The following is a 16,337-nucleotide window of genomic DNA, read 5'->3' as shown; positions in this document are numbered from 1 at the left end:
AAAAATTTGAAGAGTTTTAATTTGGATGAAATTTTATGACTCGATTTAATACGTTTACAAGTGTATGTTTCGGTAATGCCTCGTACCCTATTCCGGCGTCGAATACGGGTTAAGGGTGTTACATATAATGATGGTGTAATTTCTTATGTGGCATTTGCCACACGTTTCTTGAGGATTGGGTCACGTCAGCATTGACTATAATTGACAAACGAAAGTAACAATGTAGCAAAAGAAAATAATTGAAAAAAATAAAACATTCAAGTACCCATGTGAAAAAGTGGTTATAGTTTAGGAGGTAAAATGTCATGTATCGTACATAGAACTTCAACAACTGTTGCACATCTTTACCAATGTTTACATGCAGTAATAATAAAAGATTTCAAACCCCCCCATGTAGATGGCAAAATCAAACTTTAGGAATTAAGTTCTTACTCCACACTCCACAGGACCTGCACATCAATGGCTGTGAGATGCCCATCATCAAGGCGCTTCCATGTCTTAATCGACTTCACTGCCCCCCAACCTCCTCCATCTGTCTTCTCTAAGGATGCCACCACCACCCTGGCTCTCCTTGACCACCCAGCTTTCCCATATGCGTGATACCCAAAACCACCAGCGTAACACAATTGTATTCCAGTCATTTGACCACAAAAGTCGTTGAGGTGATCGTGGCCTGTAAAAACAGCCTTCACATCGCCTGCTTCTACCATTGTTGTGAAGAAGCCCGAGTTTATAGAAGCCGAACTAATCCCTTCTTGTCTCACCCCGGTGAAGTTAGATGCATCAAAACTAGCAAATTCAGGCAGTGGGATGTGAAATACACAAGCCCTGGCGCAAATGATTTTTTAGCCATTGGTGGCCTCATGTAGGCGCTCTGAGATACAAACAAAAATGATTTATTATTAGGTGCGAAGATGGCATCCATTGACAGTTCAGATGAGGTTCTTACCTGAAGTTTTGCAGAGGTGCGTTTAAACCATAGCTGCTGAGAGGGTTTAATCCAGCCATAGCCAGGGATAGAAGTGTTGGTGCAAGAGGCAATAACAGGCTGTTTTTATCTTGCTTGTATAGCAAGCCTCGAGCCTTGGTGAAGAAACAAACTCGGAAGCAAAAAACAGAAAATGAAGCTAGCTAGTGAATAACAGAAAAAGAGAAGAAGATTGAATGAAAATGAGCTGATTTTTTTTCATTAACACATCAACAAGGCATTAAGCCATTACATATATCAGTCAACAAGTAAAACAAACAAGTAATCATCTAATGACATACCTAACACCACTAAATTGCCTAGTAACTTGGTAAACTTGATTGACAACATAAACTTCTACCTAAACTTGTCATTCAACACCTAATTACATCAAAATACAGTTACCAACTTAGTTCAAAACAAACTAAAACACAAAATGTTCATTTGAGTAACCAAATGAAACAATGCAGTTTCGGTTTGCTGTTAAAGCACGATCCCTGCATGGCCACCTTGCATGGTCACCTTGGCTGCTGCATGGGGGTTGACTTCAACACTCCTCCTCAGCTTCTATGCAGCAGACTCCTAGTTGCTTCCTTAGGTTTACAAATCTCGATGCACCAAGTGATTTTGTGAAGATATCGGCGATCTGATCTTCTGAGCTGCAATGAATTAGCTTGATCTCTCGAGCTTGTTCCATTTCTCTTATCACATGGAGTTTAATGTTGAAATGTTTTGTCCTGCCATGAAAGACAGGGTTTTTAGCAATAGCAACTGCTGACTTGTTGTCACAATGTATCACAGTTGCATCATTCTGCTGTAGATTCAAATCACCCAAAATTTTTCTCAGCCACATAGCTTGATTAACAGCATTAGCAGCTGCTACATACTCTGCTTCTGCTGTCGATTGAGCCACCATTGTTTGTTTTCTTGAGCTCCAACAAATCATAGCTGAGCCAAGTGTAAAAGCATAGCCAGAAGTGCTCTTCATGTCATCCTTTGAACCAGCCCAATCGCTATCAGTGTAGCCAATCAGTTTCAACTCTTCAGCCTTTCTAAACTGTATTCCATGGTTTAAGGTACCTTTGATGTATCTTAGCACCCTTTTCCCAGCCTTGTAATGTTGCTGGTTACAGCAGTGCATGAACCTTGATAGCATGCTCACAGCAAACAGAATGTCAGGTCTTGTTGCTGTTAAATACAGCAAACAACCAACAAGGCTCCTATAAAATGATTCATTAACAGGCTCATGTTCTTCTTGGCTCGACAGTTTTATGCCAACTGCCATAGGTGTGCATGTTGGCTTGCAATTTTGAATTGAAAACTTGGATAAAACTTTTAAAGCAAACGCCTTTTGTCTCAAAAAGATTCCTTGATCAGCTTGTTGTATCTCTATTCCAAGGAAATAAGTCATCAACCCTAAATCTGACATCTCGAACATCTCCTTCATTTTTCTTTTGAAATCTTCTAACATAGTCTTGTCTCCTCCTGTTACAAGGAGATCATCCACATAAAGAGACACAATAAGCTGTGTTTCTGCTTGATCCTTCTTAACATAAAGTGTTGGCTCACTAGCACTCCTTTCAAATCCCAAGCTGACCAAGTATGAGTCAATTCGAGCATACCAGGCTCGAGGGGCCTGTTTTAGGCCATACAAGGCCTTTCTTAGCCTATACACCAAATTTTCCTTACCAGGCATTATAAAACCTGGGGGTTGCTCGATGTATATCTCCTCTTCTAGGAATCCATTGAGGAATGCAGACTTGACATCCATTTGGTGGATTGTCCACTGGTTCTGAGCAGCAACTGCAATCAGCAATCTGATTGTATCGAGTCTGGCTACTAGAGTAAATGTTTCCATGTAGTCCAGACCATACCTTTGACTGAAGCCCTTTACAACTAGCCTGGCCTTTAGCTTGTTTAAACTTCCATCCGCATTGTGCTTCACTCGATAGACCCATTTTACACCAATAGTCTTTCTGTTGGCAGGCTTTTCAACCAACTCCCATGTCTGATTCTTTACAATCATGTTGATTTCATCAACCATAGCCTGTTTCCAACCTTCATCTGCCTCAGCCTCTTCAAAACTGCTAGGTTCTGCTATTGCAACCTGTGCCCTTTCATAAATATCTTCTAGGGGCCTTGTGCCTCTCACAGGCACATCATCAACATCCATTTCAGGTCCTAGCTGCTCAAGTTTAGCTTGATTAGGCACTAGGTCTTCTGAAACTGCTTCTGGCTCATTTTTCTCCCAATTCCAGCAGGCTTTTTCATCAAAGATGACATCTCTGCTCACCTGGACTTTGTTTGTCAAGGGATCCAGAACCCTGTAGCCCTTTTTGACTGAGCTGTAGCCTACTAGAACACCTGGTTGAGCCCTTTTAGAGAGCTTGTCTCTCTTTACTGCTGGTATTTGTGCATAACACAGGCAACCAAACACCTTCAGATGTGCCAAGGAAGGCTTGAAACTGAACCAAGCCTCGAAAGGTGTCTCGGATGCAAGAGCTTTGGTAGGAAGCCTGTTCTGAAGGTAAACAGCAGTGTTTACTGCCTCAGCCCACATGGTCTTGGGCAGTTTCTTTTCAAACAGGAGACATCTGGCCATATCCATCAGACTTTTGTTCTTTCTTTCAGCTACCCCATTCTGCTGAGGTGTGTAGACATTTGTAAGCTGATGTTTGATACCAGCATCATTGCAAATGGCTTGAAACTGAGCTGAAGTGTACTCGGTGCCATTGTCAGTCCTTATCGATTTCAGCTTGCAACCTGTTTCTGTTTCTACAGCATTTTTAAACTTCACAAACACTTGAGCTACCTCAGACTTGTGTTTTAAAAAGAAAATCCAGCAAAATCTTGTAAGATCATCAATAAAGAGGATGAAATACCTGTTTTTGCTGAGTGATTCAGTCCTCATCAGGCCACATACATCAGAGTGCACCAGCTGCAGTCTTTCAGTAGCTCTCCAAGCTGAATTTGTAGGAAATGGCAGTCTTGCCTGTTTCCCCATCTGGCAAACTTCACACACATCATCATGCTCCACTGAGCTGGTGAAGTTCTCTGCCAAGCCCTCTTTGGCCAATCGAGCAATTGATCTGAAGTTGGCATGTCCAAGCCTTTGATGCCAAAGCTTGAAGTCATCAACAGAAGTTGTGTATGCTGAGTTTGAGTCATTTGCCCAGTGAACCTCAAAGCATTTATCAGTCATTGTGACTGTCATAAGGCTTGATCCACTTGGATCAGTAATGTGGCATTGTTTGTCCTTGAACACAACAGAATAACCTTTCTCGAGCAGTTGAGCTATGCTGAGAAGGTTTCTGTCAATCTCTGGCACCAACAGCACATTTGGAATGATCTTGTTGCCTGTGGGAGTACATATCAGCACTTCTCCTCTTCCTTCAGCCCTTATAAACTGACCATTTCCAACCTTGACCTTGGTTTTATAACTTCTGTCCAAGGTTTTAAACAAGGAGGCATCTGGTGACATGTGGTTAGTGCAACCACTGTCCAGCAACCAGCCTTTTGAGCATTTCTTCTCAGCAGCTAAACAGGAAACAGCAAAAACCTGTTCTTCTTGGTCACTACTGTCCTCAGCTACTCGAGCTTCAACCTTTGACTGCTGAAATTGATTCTGCCTTGGCTTACTCCTGTTTTTACAGACCCTTTCAACATGGCCCTTCTTCTTGCAGTGTTGGCATACTGCATCTGGCCTAAACCAGCATCTGTCTTCTGGATGGCCTAGCTTCTTGCAATATCTGCGGGGCTGGTCATTACTCCTTGCAGCATCAGGCTTAGGCCTGCTTTTCCAAGGCTTTTTGCCTCTTTGAGCATTGGTGCTCGAGGCTTCTCTGGCCTTGGCTTGAAATGCACCTTCTTGGTGATCTTCAGCTCTGCTAGCTCTCCTTTGTTCCTGAGCATAGAAGGTGTTGATTAACTCAGTCAAAGAGATGCTAGCAAGGTCTCTTGAGTCCTCTAGGGAGGATATCTTTGCTTCATATTTCTCAGGCAAAGTGGAGAGGACTTTCTCCACAATTCTTGCCTCATCAAAGTGCTCACCTAGGAGCCTTATGCTGTTAACCACTGCCATAATTCTATCTGAATACTGCTTCACTGTTTCTTCTTCCTTCATCTTCAAATTCTCGAAATCCCTTCTCAAGTTCAACAGCTGCTGTTGCCTTGTTCTCTCAGTGCCTTGAAACTCCTCCTTAAGCTTGTCCCAGGCCTGTTTTGGAGTCTCACAGGCCATAATTCTGGTAAAGATGACATCTGATACACAGTTTTGAATGCAGGACATGGCTTTGTGCCTTTTGGTCCTCTCATCAGCATGTTGTCTGATCTGAGCTACTGTGGGATTAGCCCTCAGTGGTGCTGGCTCAGCATCTGTGTTAACAACTTCCCACAGATCAAAGGCCTGCAGGTAAGTCTTCATCTTTACCAGCCATATGTGAAAGCTTTCTCCATTGAAGACTGGTGGGGCTGCTGGTGAAAATCCTGAAGAAGCCATCAAGTTCCTTGGTTTGAAGCAACAGGTCCACTAAGACAACGGCTCTAGATACCAATTGTTGGTGCAAGAGGCAATAACAGGCTGTTTTTATCTTGCTTGTATAGCAAGCCTCGAGCCTTGGTGAAGAAACAAACTCGGAAGCAAAAAACAGAAAATGAAGCTAGCTAGTGAATAACAGAAAAAGAGAAGAAGATTGAATGAAAATGAGCTGATTTTTTTCATTAACACATCAACAAGGCATTAAGCCATTACATATATCAGTCAACAAGTAAAACAAACAAGTAATCATCTAATGACATACCTAACACCACTAAATTGCCTAGTAACTTGGTAAACTTGATTGACAACATAAACTTCTACCTAAACTTGTCATTCAGCACCTAATTACATCAAAATACAGTTACCAACTTAGTTCAAAACAAACTAAAACACAAAATGTTCATTTGAGTAACCAAATGAAACAATGCAGTTTCGGTTTGCTGTTAAAGCACGATCCCTGCATGGCCACCTTGCATGGTCACCTTGGCTGCTGCATGGGGGTTGAATTCAACAAGAAGGAACCGTGGAGTAATCGCCACTGTCAAGGAAGTAAAGGTTGAGGACTGATTTGTTTGCAAAACCAGAGCCTTCAATCCCACCCACCTCCAGGTTATAGTTGCCAAAACCATCTATGATATGTGCTTCAGATGGATTGAATTGAGACAGTGTATGCTTCAACCCCACTATGTGTTTCATAACCCCTTCCCTAGATAAGGTGCCTTGCTGGTCATGGTTCCCCAATACAGCAGCCCATGGAATCCCTGCAGCAATTGCAGGGGCAAATGCTGCGTTTAATGATTTGGCTGAATCTTTGGCATCGAATCCAAAGATGTTATCCCCTAACAAAATAAAAGATCACCCTATTAATAGAGCTCAGGGTTTTGGCCAATAAGGTTACCAGATAGATACAATCAACACTGTACCACTCAAGCAGATGAAAGATTAAATTTTTCATAGTTTCATCACATAAAGATTTTTAAATTTTTCATAGTTTCATCACATAAAGATTTTTTTTTTCCTACGACAAGTGAACGTAAAAGGTTTGTATTGGATTACCTGTGAAAACGATTAAATTTGGTTTCTCAGCTTGGATCATGCGCTGGATAAACGCACTAGTGTTTAGATCAGAGCAACCATGAACCTGACTAGGCAACACATTCAAACACGGCGTTGCTTTACCATCAGCATAGTGCATGTCCGCCACTTGTAGTATCTTAAACTCCCCGGTCCGACCGAACCTCAGCTTCTGCGATAGCTGCAGCGGCGGAGATTGTTGTCTCTCGGCGGCCGAAACGTTAATGGGTGCAAAACAAAGCAAAAGCACTGCCACTGCCACTGCCACTGCCACTGCAACAACAAAACTGTGTAAAGGAAGCGGCACCCAAAGTTTCCTCTTGTTGTTGTAAACAACCGAAGAAGCTTGTGCCATTGTTGGGGTTCTTTTTGGGGGGTTTAGAGTTTCCTATCAAACTTTAAATAAGGAAACAAAGGAAAGCATAGTATTATTAAATATGATTTTCATAGCGTGAAACGAGGACTTGTCTCGGCTGCTACCCAATAACAGTTGACTGTAAGTTTTCAAAAGCAGTTTTCATATTGGAACATACATAGAAATATACCCGACGACCTTAGGTCAAGAGAATGTGGTCCCCTGAGTACAAATATTTCCACAAGTCAAAGTCCTTTGCGTTGAAATTCTGTCTTAGTTCCAGTATTGAAATTTTCACATTTACCATTCTTACCCGACAATGAGGGAAAATGAAAATGTGACATTTACAGAAATAGAAAAAAGTTGAAGTCATATTGTAGTATAAAAACCAAGGAAACTAGTTCCAGTATTGAGGTGACTTCTACTGCCAACTTCAATGCACATCATCGAGTATTAGGTGTTCACTCGAGTTTGATTTTTCTAAAAAAATATGTATTAAATTTATTAGTCGATCCCCATTATATTTCTTGTTATGTGTGATCAGATTATCTGTTAGGATCAACTTCTTTGCTTTTGTTTGCGTGAATGATTTGCAGACATGCACCCCAGAAAAACAACATTTCCCGTTGCACGAGCCCCATGAAACCCAAGCAATTTGTGTTTTTAGCTCATTGTTTTATTGGCAGGAATATTGCTCCGTAGGTAATTCAGTTTTTTTACTGCACCATTAAATCTTAGTATTTTTATTTTAGGTTTAAATATGTCAAATATTATGTATCTCTATATAAATTTAAAATTTTAGTCTGTATACCTTAATTTTAAGACATTGAGTTCTTATACTTATTTTTATTTAAAATTCTTTATTCTTCCATTTAATTTCACTGTTAAAGTTAACAATATCAAAGGTAAAATAATATTTTAACCCTCAACAATTATTATTTTTTGTCAATTTAGTCATTACATAATTTTTTAAAAAATTTTATTATTTTAAAAACATAAAAATTAAAAAATATTTTTTAAATAAAAAAATAGAAAAAAATAAAAACTCTTTAAAATTTAAAATAAAAAACAAAATATTTTTAAAAATATAAAAGAAATACAAATTTCAATTTTATCTAAAATGAACTAGACTAACCAGTCAAGCCAAGAACTGATTGTAGTATTGATCTATTAGAGGTAAAAAATGGGTTGAATCGTGAAACGGTACAAACTGGTCGAATAGAGCTAAAATTTAGTTGAACTGATTTCAAACTTATCTATCCAATTGGTTCCCAAAACGACCGGTTCAATCGATTCAAAGCAAATAATTTATTTAAAAATAAAAAATATAAAAATTAGTTTAATGGTCACTTCAGCTTATTTTTTAGCCCAATTCAATCAATTCATACCAATTTGTGGGTCAATCAATTTTTAAGTTGAAAAGTAACATCAAACCAATACAAAAACACAAATAAATTAATATTTAAATTATTCAAGCTAAAACTGACACATCACATTAAAACTCACATCTGACGATAACCATAACACATGATGAAAGGATTTGAATCTAATTAGTTATGGACCTACTGCCTTAACCTTTGTCAATAATGTCAAAGCCTCGTTAATTTTTATTAAAATAAATAATATATATTTACACAGTTTATCAACAATTTATACAAAATAAACATTTTCTATTAAATAATAACTTATTAAAATAATTCCCTTGATTTTATTTTAGAAATTATATGCATTTTCTGGGGTAAGAGCACCATGGAAGCTCTTATATTGAGAGTCAGATTACATTTTACTCCCTCTACTTAAAAAATGGTAAATTAGTCCTTGTACGCTAGATCGAAGAGTAAATTGGTCCTGTTAAAAATTCCATCAATTTCTTTTGTACTTAAAATTTTATTTATGTACATCAACATGAGATACACAAGGCGTGCTAGGCCAATTTTGAACAATACAAATAGATAATTTTTTTAACCGAAAAGACTAATTTACTCTTTGATTTAGGGTCCGTTTGATTGTGGGATTTGATTTTTCGGAAATTGTTTTCCAAATTTTCCGGCGTTTGTTTGGTGGAAAATGAATTCCTAAAGGAAAACCTTTTACAAACACGGGTAAAATCACTTCCTTAGTTTTGAAAAACGTCTTACCGATTTTCCTTGCGTAAGACATTTTCCATTCCCTTCTCTACACTCTCATCGTCTTAGCTTCAAAAATTTCTTCGCAGACTTTCTTTAGAAAGGTATGTTTTCTATTTCCACTTTCATTTCTACTCATTTTCTGTGGCTTGTAATTTTTTAGACTGTTGTGAAGGAGGAAAAGGAGAGACTGTTTCTAGAAATTTTTGGAATGGAGGAGTTGGAAAGATATTGAATTTTCTTTGTATTTTAATGATGAAAAATCTTTCCAATTCCTCCCATTCCACTGATTTCCAGCACTTCCTCTCCATTTTCTTACCTTTCTTCAATCCTTTTTGTTTCATCATTTCCTGCAGTTTGTAAGTGAAATCGGCAAACCTTACCTAATTTTCTTACTCTTCTATTTTATTTTTATGTAGATCTGTTCTTAACTGTCTTCCATGGATCTTCTGAGATTTGCTTCTTATTGAATAGTTCCAGATCCTTGGTTATGAGCGGCGGAGATATACACGCAGCGGCGAGGTCCGGTGACCTTTCAAAACTTTAATCAATTCTGGCGTCTAACCCTTTGGCCGTTAATTCCCGAGATAAGCACTCCAGAACTCCGTATCCTATTCTCTATTCTATTCTTCTCTATCCTTAATCCTTATCCAATCCTTCCTTCATTCGTTGATTTTATTTTTATATTTTCTTCTTTTTGGAATAATTGCTGATAATTTTAGCTGTATTTTGTATTCAATTTGGTATCATTTGCAATATCACTTACCCACACATGATTTCGTTATTCCATTATCTAAACTGAATGTTATCTGCTCTTGAGATTTGATTTTTGATGGTCTCTTAGGCAGTAGTTACTAATTTGATGGCTGCAAATTTAGCCTTTGCTTGAATGAGTGCCTCATAAAACAAACATTGAATACATTGCCCAAGTATTTGGACTAGGGCTAGTAGTCACATGAAATAAATGTTCTTAGGTTTTTTATTTGGATTAGTCACAAATGAAAATTAATGAAATAGCATTGCTCAAATTAGCAACACCAATCCAATTCAGATTCTGGGTTCTTTTGGTTGAATCCCCATGCTGGAAAATGTTGCTGAACCCTTGCTTGTGCTAGTGTTTATGTATATATATATTTATCATTTTCAGGAGTGATTAGTGGATTACCTCAGCTAATTTCACTGACATGATTGTATTCTAGGAGCTGCCTCCCAGGTGTAGCTTATTGTTTCTAGTGACTACAATGTTAGGCCATGGGGGATTGATCCGTTGTAACTATATGAACTGTTAAAATTAGAACAAAATATACTTGTTTCTTGAGATGTTGCAATTGTTATGAATGATGCATAGCCTAATTAGCTCTCTACTAAGAAAGAGGTCCTCGGTTCAGAATTGTACCATGCTCAAACGATGTGCATTCTGCATTTTTTGAATGATTTGTATTGTATATATTTATTCTTAGTAACATCGTTAGTGACTGGATCCTGTTGTTTTCACCATGCATGATAGCCTTCCAGTTTTCAATTTGTTTCTTTGACGTCGGTAACCTTGTGATATAGACTACATTTAGCAGTATGGGCCAGACAAGCGCAGGTAGTGAGTTATCTTTGCAAGCAAAAGGCTGATGTCGGTGCTGCTGCCATGGATGGCATGGGTGCGATTCATTTTGTAGCGCAGAAAGGACATCTAGAGGTTGTCTGAACTCTGCTTTCATCAGGAGTTTCCGTGAGAGCCACTAATCGTAAGGGATTCACTCCACTTCACTATGCTGTTCAAGGGTCCCATCTAGAAGGAATCAAAGTCTTATTAAAGAAAGGTGCAAGTGGCTAGCAATTTGATGGGAGATGGTGAATCAGTTAATGCAACGCTAACAGTCGGAGTAGTGTTTTATGATTAGATTATTTAGGCTAAGTTTTGGTTTTTGTGTGTTTTGATTTGAACCCAGCAAGCTTCCTGGCAGCAGACATTGCCATTTTTTTAGTTGTAAGTGGCTAGCAATTTGATAGCAGATGCACTTAAGCAGTTACGCCAAACACAGTCTATAACAATTTACTAAGGATTTGGTATATGTCTTGTCTTTTGTTTAACATTTTGGTCTTGCTGAATCTGTTTAAAAGATCCAAAGTTTCATATTGGTAGGTAAATGCATCTTATATGTTTTAAATAAATACATAGATTAGTATTTTTTAATTGTGGTTTGGAAGCTAAATTTATAATTATTCAACCCTTGGTTTTTTTTAACACAATTACAAATAATTTATTTGACTTTGGTTGTTTTCAACTTATGACGGTTAATATTATAGCTTAATAATTGAGTATTATTATATATTTAATTTGATTTATTTATTTATAAATAAATCATTGCAATATATGTAAAAACAATTTAAAATATAAAAATTTATTAATATATATTAATATATGTAAAACTAACTTTTCCGGAAAATATTTTCAGGAAATCTGTCAAACAGCAGAAAATATTTTACACAGATTCAATCAAACACCAGAAAATATTTTTCAGTAAATCATTTTACAGAAAAGTAAAACATTTTCCAGAAATCATTTTACGGAAAACATTTTACTGGCAATCAAACGGACCATAGTAAAATGAACATCTAAAATGGGTCGGGTGGGCACATGATGAACCAAAGTGTAGGCAATGCAACCTTTGCTAAGCAATGGATAAGTTATATAATAATTCAATTTAAGCAGGAGGTGGACATATTCCAATCATTTTTAAAACATTGCCCGAGCTGTAAGGCTAATCAATCGAGTTGCACCATAGATAAAGCTGAGTCATAAGTATTCATACAATGTGTTATGTGAGATTCATAACATATGAAAGTATACTAATGTGGCATTTCAAATTATTAAAAAATATTTATACAAATTTAAAGTAATTTCCTTTTCTTTGAACCGAATTCATATTGAAAAACTTGGAAATACACATAAAAGTGGAACACCATATAGATAAAAGATTCTAAATTGTTAAACTTTAGCTTGACTGTGACGAAATTGCCCATTAAGTTCAGATTCAATTTTCTCGTCTCCTATGCAAATTTCTTATGCATAAATATGGTTTGGATATTAAGGATTTCAAGGGCTATCATTTCTTTTTCTATATGTTGGAGTTTCGTTTATATAAGGACGAAACTGAAGATGAACAAAGATGACTTTGGAGAGCAGATATTTCTAAAATGTTTATCTGGTTGTGGCATAAACGTTATAGTTTCCAAACTGATGGATTTCTAGAGGAGTCAAGGTCTTTTTGCAATTGTTATAGGGGCCAATTGTTGTCATTGCTTCCGTGGATGTCATGGACCTTACTTTTTCATGGAAATTTCTATGTTGTTAGTATGAATAATATATAATAAAAGGAATGAATCTTCTTATGGTCCATATTTGTTGATAATGAGACCTCCTTGGTTTTAATTTAATTTCCACAAAACAAATGCATGCATGTTGGCTGCTATTTTACTTTATCACCAAAAACAAGATGAGCCAATCACCTTCTTGTTTTTATTTCCAAACAATTGCAAACAAAATTTATGAAATTATGCTAATTTCAGAGGTTTAATTTAAGACAAAGACGATTCCCTCTTTAATTTGGTATAACAATTTAAAGATGTTGATTTAATTGTGGCCCAAAGCCTTTTCGATCATTTTGTGGATATACTTTTCCATTCCACAAGAGATTATGACTCCGAAATTTTTGGAATTTTATTTTCCAAGCAATTGGCCTTTACTTCAAAATATCGTACTTAAATTCCATATGTTGATTTAATGGTTAAAGTATTCATTGTCCCAAATGCGGTCTAAGTTTAAGTTGCATTGCTGTTAGAGTTCTATTTTTTTTTCTTGTAATTCACCAAAAAGAAAATCATATTCAACTTCTATCCACAAAATTTCTCATCTGCTCAAAAAGGGACTTGAGACAAATTAATAACGTTTTCTCTCTTCGCAGATTTTAATGAAGTTATATCTATGCTTATATAATATATCATTGAATTTTGTCAGAAAAATTACATAAAAACCAATTCTTAATAATGTAATAAATATTAATATACAATTAAATGGTAAAAAGAACTCAGTAAAAAATTCAAAATTCTTGATTAATTTGAATATTATATGTTGTTTACATGATTTACCAAAGTCATGAGAAGTTGGCATATGAAATACCATGTGAAAAAATGTTGATGTGACATGTCAAATTATTAAAAATATTTTTAAAAAATGTAAAAGTTACCCAAATTTGTAAAAAAAAATAAAAAAAAATATTAATGATTATTAAAAAGTCAAAAAAATTATAAAATATAACTTCACTTGAGAGTTTTATTGAGTATTTCACTTAAATGTCAAAAAATACCCACATATACGGTAACATAAATAATTCTTAGACTTATGATACTAACTATGTTGAATGGCTATAAATAAAAATGTGAAACCTCCAATAATAGGAACAGCGTCAAAAGTGACATTCCTCGAAATTTCTTCTCAAGTTGTTGTAAAGAACAATTACCTTTGCTATCACTCATTAAGGATAATGCTCACTCTTTGTTATCTCCTCCCTTCTAGCTTTATAGACAACTAGGATTGTATAAACTTAATAATTAATATAAATATATGTATATAAAAATAAAGTACAAAATTAATTAAAATTGATTATAACCACATATATCTTCATTTTAAATTAAGTTTTTTTTATCACTTCTTTCATCCACTTGTTAATATAATTAAATTAATATTAACTAATACAATTTTAAAATTAATTTTATTTAATCTATAATATCAAGCTTTCTATTTTACAATATGATTTGAAATATTTAAAAGTTTTGAAGGGAGGAACATAAATTATCCTTATTTCTTAATGCTATTGTAAAAATATTTGAAGGAATATAAAACAAATTAGGGGTCAAGGCTCGACTCTCCCTTTTATTTCTTTGAGTGGAGACCTCTTACGTGTAGCTGGAAAATTGTATCCAACAGCCTTTACAAATTAATGAATTATTCTCAAATCAAATGCACTTATACTGGAACTTCAAGGAAAGTGTGAGCAAATACTTTTCCCTTTCCTTTTTTTTATCTCAGTATATAAAAAAAACTTAAATAGTATAATAAATAGAAAAAAAAAAAGAAAATCAACTCTCTTATTCTTGAATCTGTTCAAACTTTTTTTTTTGTATTTTATTTCCGAAAAAAAAGAAGAACCCCCATACATTTGGTCCGAATGGCTTTATATAGCCATTTTAAAATTTTATTCTATTATTGCTGTGAGTTCTTTCTCTCTTCTTTGCAGGCACAAGTGACGGTAGAGCAGAGAGCAGGTGGCGGTGGCAAAAGGCAGGTGTGCCCCTTGCACTAACGTGACGGCGGCGGCACTAGGGTTTCAAAAAAGCTGAAACCCTAGTTTGACTAATCTTTTTGGGTCTGATTTAGGGTTTGGATACTTGGGCCTGTAATTGGGTTTCGGGTTTGGGCCAGGGACTTTGGGCCTGTTGGGTCAACATTGTAATTGGGCTTCTATTTTTTTGTTTTGCTGGTATGGGCCTGAGCGAAATTTGGGTCTTACAATATCTATATAAAAATAAAGTACAAAATTAATTAAAATTGATTACAATCACATATATCTTCATTTTAAATTAAGTTTTTTTATCACTTCTTTCATCCACTTGTTAATATAATTAAATTAATATTACTAATAAAATTTTAAAAATAATTTTATTTAATCTATAATATCAAGATTTCTATTTTACAATATGATTTGAAATATTTAAAAGTTTTGAAGGGAGGAACATAAATTATCCTTATTTCTTAATGCTATTGTAAAAATATTTTGTAGCGACCTAAAAATTTTGCGACGGGCGCTAGTTGAAATAATCTTTGAAAATTTGAAAATTGAATCTCGATTTTATTTGAAAAATGAGTCGCCACCGATCTTTTTTCTAGGTGTGATCGGACACCTACAAAATTCTCCTTTTTTAGAAAACTTTATTTTTAAACTTTTCTAAAAAGAGGTAATTTTAGGTCTGCGTGAAAATCCAGAGAAAATTAGGGTTCGGGAGTCGGTTACGCGCGAGGAAGGTATTAGCACCCTCGCGACGCCCAAAATTGGTATCTCGTTAAACGCGTGTTGTCTTCATTTTCAAAAATACGAGTTCAATTTAATATTAGTCGTAATCCGATTAAAGCAGGAGAATTTTAAAGCACAACAATTTTTTTTTTGAAACCACAAATTTTTTTTTAAATACAAGCATTTTAGAAACACAAAACTCTTTTTAAAAAAAATGAAAATTTTGAAACACGAGATTTTTTAGGAAACACGAATTTTCTTTTTGAAACACGAAAATTTTTCAAACACAAAAAAAAATTTTTGAAAACATAATATTTTTGATAAAATGCGAAACACGAGGATTTTTTTTTTGAAACACGAAAATTTATGAAACACGGTCAATTTTTTTGAAAACACGAAAATTTTTGAAAGACGGGATTTTTTGAAAACACAAAAATTTATGAAACACGAAATTTTTTTTTTTGAAAACAAGAAAATTTTCGAAATATGAGACTTTTGAAAACAAGGAAAATTTTTTGAAAACACGACAATTTTTGAAACACTGGAATTTTGAAAACACGAAGATTTTTGAAATACGAAAATTTTTTGAAAACACGGAAACATGAAAATTTGTCAAACACGGGAATTTTTTTGAAAACACGATAACATCAAAAAAATATTCGCGAAAGTTTTTTTTTGAAACACGAGAAATTATTTTTTTTGAAAACACGAACATTTTTCAAACAAGGGAATTTTTGAAAACACGAAAAAAAAATTTTTAAAAAGAAACATGAATATATATTTTTGAAACACGAGAAGTTTTATTATTATTATTTTGAAACACGAGAAATTTTGAAGACATGAAAATTTTTGAAACACGATTTTTTTTATAAAATACCGTATTTAACACGAATCGATGATATTCACCCCGACATGGTGGTGAAATCGTCGAATTAGTGTCAAACCGATTCAATTTAATATTTAATCGGGATTCTAATAAAACATGAGAATTTTTATTAAAATACGAGGAATTTCGAATATTTTCGATTGTTAGAAGGGCGTCCCGTATTTAACACGAGTCATCGATATTCACCCAACATAGCGATAAAATCAACGGCTCGATATTAAATCGATTCGTTGCCTTATGCATTAAAATGATTTTTTATATTTTAAAAAAATACAAATAAAATTACACATAATAATGTTTCTAAAAAAACTATTTTTAAAAATGCTA

The 16,337-nt window shown here is 35.1% G+C and overlaps 1 long non-coding RNA gene and 1 pseudogene across 4 annotated transcripts; one reads left to right on the top strand and one right to left on the bottom strand.

The window, feature by feature from the left end:
- Window positions 1–378: 378 nt before the first annotated feature.
- On the bottom strand, window positions 379–7,012 carry LOC107890404 (probable inactive purple acid phosphatase 29; annotated as a pseudogene).
- Window positions 7,013–8,924: 1,912 nt separating this feature from the next.
- LOC107890406 (uncharacterized) lies at window positions 8,925–11,123 on the top strand. Of its 4 annotated transcripts, none has more exons than XR_001681935.2 (3): window positions 8,925–9,163; window positions 9,479–9,665; window positions 10,617–11,123. It is a non-coding gene; the product is annotated as an uncharacterized lncRNA (long non-coding RNA). The 4 variants fall into 4 exon arrangements; XR_001681937.2 differs by having other exon boundaries at window positions 8,940–9,418; window positions 9,534–9,665; XR_005918396.1 differs by having other exon boundaries at window positions 8,928–9,163; window positions 9,479–11,123.
- Window positions 11,124–16,337: the final 5,214 nt, after the last annotated feature.

The sequence above is a fragment of the Gossypium hirsutum genome, chromosome D09 (assembly GCF_007990345.1).
Source record: "Gossypium hirsutum isolate 1008001.06 chromosome D09, Gossypium_hirsutum_v2.1, whole genome shotgun sequence".
Classification (NCBI taxonomy): Eukaryota; Viridiplantae; Streptophyta; class Magnoliopsida; order Malvales; family Malvaceae; genus Gossypium; species Gossypium hirsutum.
Note: the sequence above shows the minus strand (reverse complement) of the source record. Positions and strands in the feature narration are given on the sequence as shown.